Consider the following 9,104-nt stretch of genomic DNA (forward strand, 5'->3'; position numbering starts at 1 on the left):
AAATCGTCAAAGGCCGTCAATTACAGCCTGTAAATGATGCATGGGACATGTGAGGAGCACATACTCTTCACTAGTCCCCATTATTCTGTCGCACGTCCTCACAGTGGTAATTTAAAGATGCAGTTATAGTTACACATGGATCCGCTGTATGATGTCTGTTTTCTACTGCGAGCGTTAATACCGAAACATTTGACCACGTCAGTTGCAAAAAAAATCCATCAATCACGTACAGAAAATTAAAGAAGTGGTTAGACTGGGTCTTCTACTTCGTTGTGAACTTTCTGTTTGAGAGGCAGCAAGGTCAGCCCAATGGTATACATGTGTGATCGTTCAATAACCCTTTGACAATTCTTATGATGATGATACGGAATGTCGGTTGCAGTTATAGAGTCCATAGTATGGTAATTAACACAAGGAAATCCAAAGACTGAGTTGTAACTGCTTTATAGACACCGACTTTCCCTGTGATTTTTTTTCATAAATTGTTTAGACTTTCTGTGCTTCTAATTCAGCAACTGTAAATTACTACAGTAGTAGGCATGCTACTTAGCACTGAAGTTTGTTTCAACAAAAGATGCCCACCTCAGAGAGCTTCCCAAGTGGTTTAGAAAGGTTCCTCCTAAAACTGTATTCAACACCTAGTGGTATCCTATTAAGTACTGTCAACTCCAAGCCAGCAGAGGAAAAGAGAAGCCTCTAGAAGACATGAAATCCTGCACCAAAGCTCCTACAGTTTATTCAGAGACCATTTGAAAAGGCTTAGTTGTGTGTTTCACAGCCCACAACAAATACCTAATGTGCATTAAAGAAATACAGGCCCTAGGCTGACCTCTCTGCACAACACAAGGAGCAAAGGCCCCTGCCTTTGAGGCTCTGACGCTGCAGAGGGTGGGCTATGCCAACATATACGTAACTACGTTAGGAGACAGAGAAAAATAAACGGCACAGAATAAGCACACGTAAAATGACAGAGTCCGAAGAAGGGAGAAACTAAGGGAAGCCTTCGTGAAGAGGGGACACTTGGTCTGGATTCCAGGCAGAGGGTGGGGCATGAATGGGCAGAGGCAGAAAAGCACAAACACAGGGAAGAGCAAGTCATCGTCTGGCTGCTCAGCAGAGGTGGGCAAAGAGGGTTAAAGCTGTAAAGATGTCTGGTTTCAATCAACAGACAGTTACCATAAGAAAATCCACTTAAGAGTTATCTGAAGACAGGAAATGAATCCCAGTGTGCTCCAGGGGGACTGGAGTTGGAAGGTTAGAAATGAAGGCTCCTACCCCATTCCTCACAGGGCCCCGCAGTCTGGCCTTTGTGCATGTCTAGTTCCTGGTCCTACCTCTCTCCGTAGACCGACTCATCCGCGTGAACTCCAGGTGTGTGTGGCATTCAGCTGCAGTATAAAAGCTTGTTAGTTTCTCTCTCACAGTCAGGAATCCAGAGGCATGGGGTTCCGCAGTGTCAGGACCCGAGCTCCACCGGGAGCCCTCTTGCTCCAGGAGGCCATGCAAGCTCCAGCTGTCATGTGCACCTTTGAGCCAGCAGAAAGGAGGAGGGGACAAGAGCACACTTCTCCTCCTCAGAGAACTTTCTGGAAGTTGCACATAACATATCTGCTTATTTAGGGTAACCATGTCATATGCCATCTAAACTGGAACACTTGTGAGGGTGAAAGAGGATGCTATTAATAATCACACCAGGGACTTCCCTGGTGGCGCAGTGGTTAAGAATCCACCTGCCAATGCAGGGGACACGAGTTCGATTCCTGGTCCAGGAAGATCCCACATGCCGCGGGGCAACGTGGGCCACAACCACTGAGCCTGCGCTCTAGATCAAGTGCGCCACAACTACTGAAGCCCACGTGCTCTGAGGCCCATGCTCCACAACAAGAGAAGCCACCACAATGAGAAGCCCATGCACCGCAACAAGAGTAGCCTCCGCTCGCCGCAACTAGAGAAAGCCCGCACGCAGCAACGAAGACCCAATGCAGCCAAAAATAAATAAAATTTAAAACAAAAAATCATACCAGGATAACAGGCATAAACTAGGACATTCCCAGGACTTATGGGGGATAAATATATATATATTAAATATATATATATTCCACTGGCCAGAACGTAGTCAAATGGTCACACCTGTCTGTAAGGGAGGCTACACATACTGTCTTTACTCTGGGCAGCTATGTGCTCAGCTAAAACCTGGGAAAGAGGAGAAAGAGTATCTCTGCCCCAGGTGCCCTTTGACACCCAACAGATCTCGCAGTTTGACTGTGTAAGTTGTCACCGTGTATAGACTGGTCTCCCGTAGGTCAGGCTCCTGCCCTGGTCCAATCAGCTATGAATGGGAGAGGGCATGAGGGCGGGACTTTTGGACTATAAGTCTCCCCTCTCAGGGGCGGTGTCCAGGAGCAGAGACTGAGAAAGGAGCCTGGGCAGAGCAGGCAAATTGACTGACTTGTCAACTACAATCGGCTATAGATCCACTGCAGAGGACAATAAACGCTGGAGTGGAAAATCACACTCCAGTTCAGCAGGCGGGCGGTGGAGAATCGCCAGCAGCTTTTCTAGCAAGGCACTGGTGTGAACGGAGCTTTACTGAAGCAAGGTTATCCTGGCCACAGTGTGTGGGCCGATTCAGAATAAGGTGGGATGGACAGCTACAGGTCCCCTTAAGTAACTCCTGCATTAGGCCAGGTGAGATTGAACTTGACCTTGAGCAGAACATTAGGAGGCAGGGAGAACTGTTAAAGCTAGGTAGGCACTTAGAGCAACAAGGGGTAGCTGGCAGTATAATGGCAAGGGCAGAGTAAGAAAATCTATAAAAAGGAGAATCACAAATTCAAAATCCTGACAGTCTGGGCCACGTAGTGTAGTGCACTGAGTACAACGTGACTGTCTTATATACCACTGTATGATGATGTGTAGTCATATGGTACTCCCATTCTTGAAAACGATATTCATTATACCACGTTTCAGAAAGCAATAAAGTTTGTAATACAGTATATAAAATACTTTCATTCAAAATGGTAAGAAGTTTTGCGTTCTTTTGAGAGGTAAGCTTAGGTATCTGGAAGATTCTTGTACACAAAACATCTTATTTCCCAAATAATAATTAAATGAATCCTCACCATACCTGAAACCGTCATGCCGTCAAATGCATATTACAGGACAGCACTTGGACGTGTAGGTTATGTTTATCCTGCTGAACATCACATAGAAAGCACGGCTATGGAGACCCAAGTTGAACATTTTAAAACCTCAGCTAGGGACTTCCCGGGCGGTCCAGTGGTTAAGACTCTGCCCTCCCAGTGCAGGTGGCATGGGTTCGATTCCTGATCAGGGAACTAAGATCCTGCATGCCACACAGCGCGGCCCCCCAAAACAAAAACAAAACCTCAGCTAAATAAATATATAAAACTCATTCAAAGAAAGTCAAGCCTCTCGTCTATGGCAGAAATGCAGCTAAATAATACACAACGCCTTCGTATGACACAGGACACTCAACGTCAGTCCTGGGTAATCATACCTATTGAAAGGTGTGGGTTTCCGATTGAAAAGCTAGAGTTTACATGACTCTCCTCTGAAGGACCAATTTCTGGACCCTTTCAGTCCTCGATCAGAAAATGTGGATTAACAGAATGATAGGAACACAGAGGGCAGGTACAGAAATTTGTGGCCATCTCTTCTGCTCACACAGAAATACAATAAACAACTAGTTCTTCTCAGTACGATGCTCTAAATTTAAAGAAATACATGTATGGAAAGTTCAGAGGAGGCCTCTTTGGTAATTTTGAATAACAACTGGGAAAACTGTCCTAGAATGGATGAAAGCAAAATACACACAAAGAAGCTTCTAGAAACCTGAGCCTCTGCATCTGATTTCTGAAGCAGTCCTCCATTTCCAATAGGGATTTTTTTAAACATCCCTCACAGATTATTTTTGACTTAGCCAAGCAGGGAGTCTATTTTAAAGCTCCCAATTTGAAAGTCATGGAAGCTTTATAAAGTTCACCTGCATCTCTTTTTAGGAACAGTCCTTTATCCTCTAAAGGATGAAAACCTCTAGCATATAAAAACTTTGTTAAGCTGTCACTATCAATAGGATAAAAAAAAAAAAATAACGGCTGACAAAGAAGAAACAAAATGCATCTTCGAGTAAGTTTTCTTGAAGCTCTTGTTAAAAGCTATAACCTCTGATGTTAACTAAACTTAACCTATTCTGACCCTGGTGGTGGCCCTTAACCTTTTCTTTCTTCTGCTTCCTGTGACTGCTGAAGAATACTGGCCCAGTCCTTGGAAAAGCGTTCTCTGCAGCACACAAAGGCCCAGGCTTCCTGCTCCCCAGTCAGGAGGCCCCGGATCGACCGAGGGGTCAGCACCTGTGCGGAGAAGCAGGTGACAGTGGCCCAGTCCTTGGAAAAGTGTTCTCTGTAGCACACAAAGGCCCAGGCTTCCTGCTCCCCCATCAGGATGCCCCGGATCGACCGAGGGGTCAGCACCTGTGCAGAGAAGCAGGTGACAGTGGCCTAGTCCTTGGAAAAGCGTTCTCGGTAGCACACAAAGGCCCAGGCTTCCTGCTCCCCTCTCAGGATGCCCCAGATCGACTGAGGGGTCAGCACCTGTGCGGAGAAGCAGGTGACAGTGGTCCAGTCCTTGGAAAAGCATTCTCTGTAGCACACAAAGGCCAGGCTTCCTGCTCCCCTGTCAGGATGCCCCAGATCGACTGAGGGAGGGGTCAGCACCTGTGCGGAGAAGCAGGTGACAGTGGCCTAGAGCAAGTTGTAAGCATGTCTGCCCTTCAACTATCACGCTGCAGCTTCAGGCATTCAAGCCAGTGAAGTTCAGGTTTTCTTTGTGAATGCAGACTTTAAACAAATTCATCTATTGCTGTTCAACTGACTGTAAAATTGGTAGATTTACTGTTGCAAAAAAAAAAACGAAGAAAAACTGAAAGCTTTCACTTCCACTTTGGTAAGGTCATGGATACGTCCCAGGCTGCCAGCAAAACAGCCTTTAAAATCTTTGCAGTGGAAGCTAGCAACTTCCAGGGGGCGAAAGCAGCCAAACAATGACGGAAATGTCCAGCGGAAAGTCCTCCCTATAGAGTAAACGTGTGAAACTCCACATCTGAGAACTTTCCAAGATGTAATGATTTGCTTTTAATTCCATTTCCCTCAAAGATGGGAAACAGTGAGAGCACAAATTTGTTTCATCACTAACATTATATTTACTGTTAGTTCTGCTTCCTTACATAGCCTTGTAACTAGATCTCATTGGCTGTTTAAACACATTGTTGGGTTTTCTTTATAATGTAGAACACTAATAACTTGGTCCTGCTTTGCTTTGATTTACACAGTAGGAAACAGTGCACCTTTCAGTTTCCTGTACTAGCTCTTTGTATTTCCGCATGACGTCTTACGATGGTAAAGGAAATTATTTTCATTAAGTGTTTCAAAGTGACTAAAGTTAACCTACTCACTCCTAAACTTAACATCTTTGAAATGGAAACATATGGCCCTGTTGTTTTTCCAAAGGAGACTTTTGAACCTATTTATTTTCTGCTTCATTCAGTTGCACAAGAGATTTTTCACAGAAGATAAATGGCCCTTCCATATATAAATATTCTTTTACTTAGTAGACATGAGAGCTTTTTAAAAAAATTCATCACAGTGTTATTCATTTTAGACAAACTTGTTTTGCTCATTCCTAACCACCGTCATGTTTTAATCATTGGTGCCATCCCTTTTGATAAATGATTAATCTGGAGTCTAATGTTATGGGAAATTTTACACATGATAAAGAAATTTATTCTGGGGCTTCCCTGGTGACGCAATGGTTAAGAATCCGCCTGCCAATGCAGGGGACACGGGTTCGAGCCCTGGTCCAGGAAGATCCCACATGCCACGGAGCAACTAAGCCTGTGCACCACAACTACTGAGCCTGCGCTCTAGAGCCCGCAAGCCACAACTACTGAGCCCGCGTGTCACAACTACTGAGGCTCGTGCACCTAGAGCCTGTGCTACACAACAAGAGAGGCCACCGCAATGAGAAGCCCGCGCACCACAACGAAGAGTAGCCCCCACTCGCTGCAACTAGAGAAAGCCCGAGCGTAGCAATGAAGATCCAACCCAGCCAAAAATAAATAAATAAATTTTTTTTAAAAAGAAATTTTTTCTGAATCTAATAATAGTTTGAGAGTATGTGAAGGGTTTTAACACAGATGTGGTCACCAGATGTTCCAGCTCTTCTGAAGAACGAGCAAAAGTAGCTGCATGATGGATTTAGGTTACTTAAAGGAAGATTTCCTCAGTCCTTTAAAACAACGAAATGAGCTACTGAGGGAGGGCTGAATCTCCTTGTTTGCAGTTTTGTTTTTTGTTTGTTTGTTTTTTTAAGTGTACAGATGTTTACATGTTTAGAACGCATTAATCACACTTCTGCCTGTGGATAATGGTGCAGATTCTGTAAGAAGGCTTCCAGCTTTCATGTATTATGAGAATAGATACATAGTATTGGGCTGCGAGCATCTTCCGGAGGTTTTGAAGTCACCCCACATCAGCCAAAGTCCTGTGCGCACCTTGCTTTCTCTGTCCCTTTCGACAAGTTTGTAAACACGTACCCAGGAGAGCAGAGCGCGGACCCTCTCGGTTTTTAAATGGCACTATGAGAAAGTGGCTGCCACTTAAGACAACACTCTTACTGGATACAGTTTGCACAGCACAGGCTCTCACATGTAATAGACTCCCATTCTTTTGTTTTAGCAAAATGCCCTGGCAGGAGTTTACAGTGTAATAGAGGGAGGGAAGGGAGCACTACCTGCAATCCATTAACAACTACCTGTTGAAGAATACGCAGAGTATTGGACCTCACGCATGCTCTGCCACATCCACAGACCTTCAGAACAAACGCAGGACTATTAGCAGAGTAGCTTCTCAATTTGTTGCAGTCACTGTGGCATCACGAAGACACAGCCTAGTGTTAACAACTTTGAAAGAAATAACCCACAGAGTAACGACTCTGTGGGACAGATATCTTGAACCTCAATGACCTGCGCTGAGCACCTGTGTTTCACACACCTCCGTCTGCACCAGTGAGAGGGAGGGGACTTTGAAAGCTAACAGGCAAGGAGAGGGTCAGAGTATTTCCTTTAATCCTTCGTCAGAGCAAAAACATCAATACCTGCCTTGTGTGAGGAAATGCGTCGCTCAGGGACCAACCAGGAAAAGTATCATGGAAATTACCCTGTGGTGGAAAATGTAGAAGTTTTAGAATAGCCAGGATTTGAGTCATATTATGGAGTTACACTTCTACATTCTGGGCTTTGCTTTTTTGGTAAATTACGGGTAGAAACAACAATTTGGAAAGCTCTATACACTTCTGAGAGTCCTATTCTCCGCATATACTGAATGAGACGGCTTACAGGGGCTTTGTGGTGTAGTCATATTCCGTCCCCAAACCAAGAAGGGTGCCTTAGCAAGCAGAGGCCATAAACACAGGGAGGGGTCCTGAAAGACCCAGTTGCCTGCTTTACTATCATTCTTCAAGGGTCTTCAAAGTCACCCCCACTGGAGCTGAGCCCAAGACTCTCAATGATTCTTTAGAAGCTGCCCGGTCCCATTTCAGCTGGAGGTCAGAGCAGAGTTCAAAAGAAGAGCTAAAAAGAACCTGCTTCTCTCTCTGAGGGCATGTCTGTAACACCCACCCTTTTCTGCTCATCTCCTTCCAGGAACACCAAAGCCCCTCTCTTGTTGAGATATCTCACAATGGCAGTCTAGAAAACTCCCCAAATCATCTATTCTGGCCACTCATACCTTCAAAGAGGGGCTGCAAAATAAAAGGGTTGCTGACAGGTAGCTCCAGTTACCAAGGACCACTTGGCGTGAATTTATTCGAATCATAATCTCACCAAATTTTAAGCCCTTAGTTTGGGTATTAAACTCTTCAACCAATTTCACTTAGTATCTTCCCAGACTTGTAACCCCACTGACTCACTCATTTCATAAGGGACATTCAGCATTAAGAACACCAACTCTGGCACCAGGCTGCCTGGGTTTTTTTTTATTCTTGAATCTGCTACTTGCTGCATGACCTTGGGCAAATTACTTACTTTCTTCAGGCTTCAGTTCCCTCATCTGTGAAATGAGGTACTTACATTTTCCTGAGGATTAAACAACTTGAGAGAAGTCAAGCACTTGTGTAACACTGCCCGGCACGCACACAGGTAAGTGCTGTAAATGCGGGCATTTACAGGTGACAAGCACCTACCATTTCCCAAGTTTTGTGCTGGTCACTCCATCCCCAGATCTACACTAAACAAACACATCTTGCTATTAAAGAATATTTTTGGTAGGATAAAATGAATCTTTAATTCTTCATGTTCAACTTGGAAAAGACCAACGTGCAAATACTAACCTTGGCCTTTGGGCCACACATAGTTTTTCTGGGTTTACCACTTCACTGTTTTCAACAAAAAGTCAGTACCTACTATGCCCGACGACGCCGTGGATTTGATGAGGAAACGGAAACTTGCTCTTTGCTCTCAAGGAACTGTTTAAGGCTGCACTAGTTTCCTCATCTGAAACGAAAAAGGTAATGCGAGACTTGAGCTGTTTAATGAGAATAAAGCGACATGTCCTGCTGGACTACACGTATCCAGTAGAAGCAGTGTGCTCTCATATAAATCAAAATAGCCTCTAACTAGGTGGCTTCAGGGAGTCACGGCCACTGAGGAATTCCCACTTTGCCACGGAGGAATTTCCTACTGGAGAAGAGGCGAGAGGCGCAGGGGCTGGCACGGCGGTCTGCAGGCTCGCGGACCCCAGAGCAAGCAGGCAAGAGACCGGGTGCACGGTCCGCTCCCAGGGTTAGAACTGCTCCAGAGCCTGGACACCGCACGCACGCACCACGCCCGTGCGGTCCTCGGCCAAACACTGACGGCTCCGAGCTCTCCGGGCTACGGCGCCACACGGGCCTTCCCCGCCCGGCCCGGCGCTCGCAAGCCGCCAGTGCCGCTTACCTGGGAACCGACGGGAGCCTCTGCTTCCCGAGTCTGCCTGCTCACCTGCAAACGCAGACAGTGCTCCCGAACTCACAATAATTATAAAGACGTT

General features: G+C 45.5%; 1 protein-coding gene across 3 annotated transcripts in view; it reads right to left on the reverse strand.

Moving 5' to 3' along the window:
* The window catches only part of LOC309647842 (uncharacterized protein), a 55,149-nt gene that overhangs the window by 45,330 nt on the left and 715 nt on the right, over nucleotides 1–9,104 (reverse strand). The window contains exons 2-3 of one of the 3 annotated variants that reach the window (XM_082435724.1): nucleotides 7,178–8,569; nucleotides 1,276–1,388 (exon numbers count right to left, since the gene is read on the reverse strand). The gene's annotated coding sequence lies outside the window, so the exon portion shown is untranslated. Of the gene's footprint in view, nucleotides 1–1,275; nucleotides 1,389–7,177; nucleotides 8,570–9,104 lie in introns of those variants that run through there. The other 2 variants (XR_014256327.1, XR_014256326.1) reach the window with 2 other exon arrangements.

This window comes from Balaenoptera physalus, assembly GCF_965194825.1.
Source record: "Balaenoptera physalus genome assembly, chromosome: 18".
Lineage (NCBI taxonomy): Eukaryota > Metazoa > Chordata > Mammalia > Artiodactyla > Balaenopteridae > Balaenoptera > Balaenoptera physalus.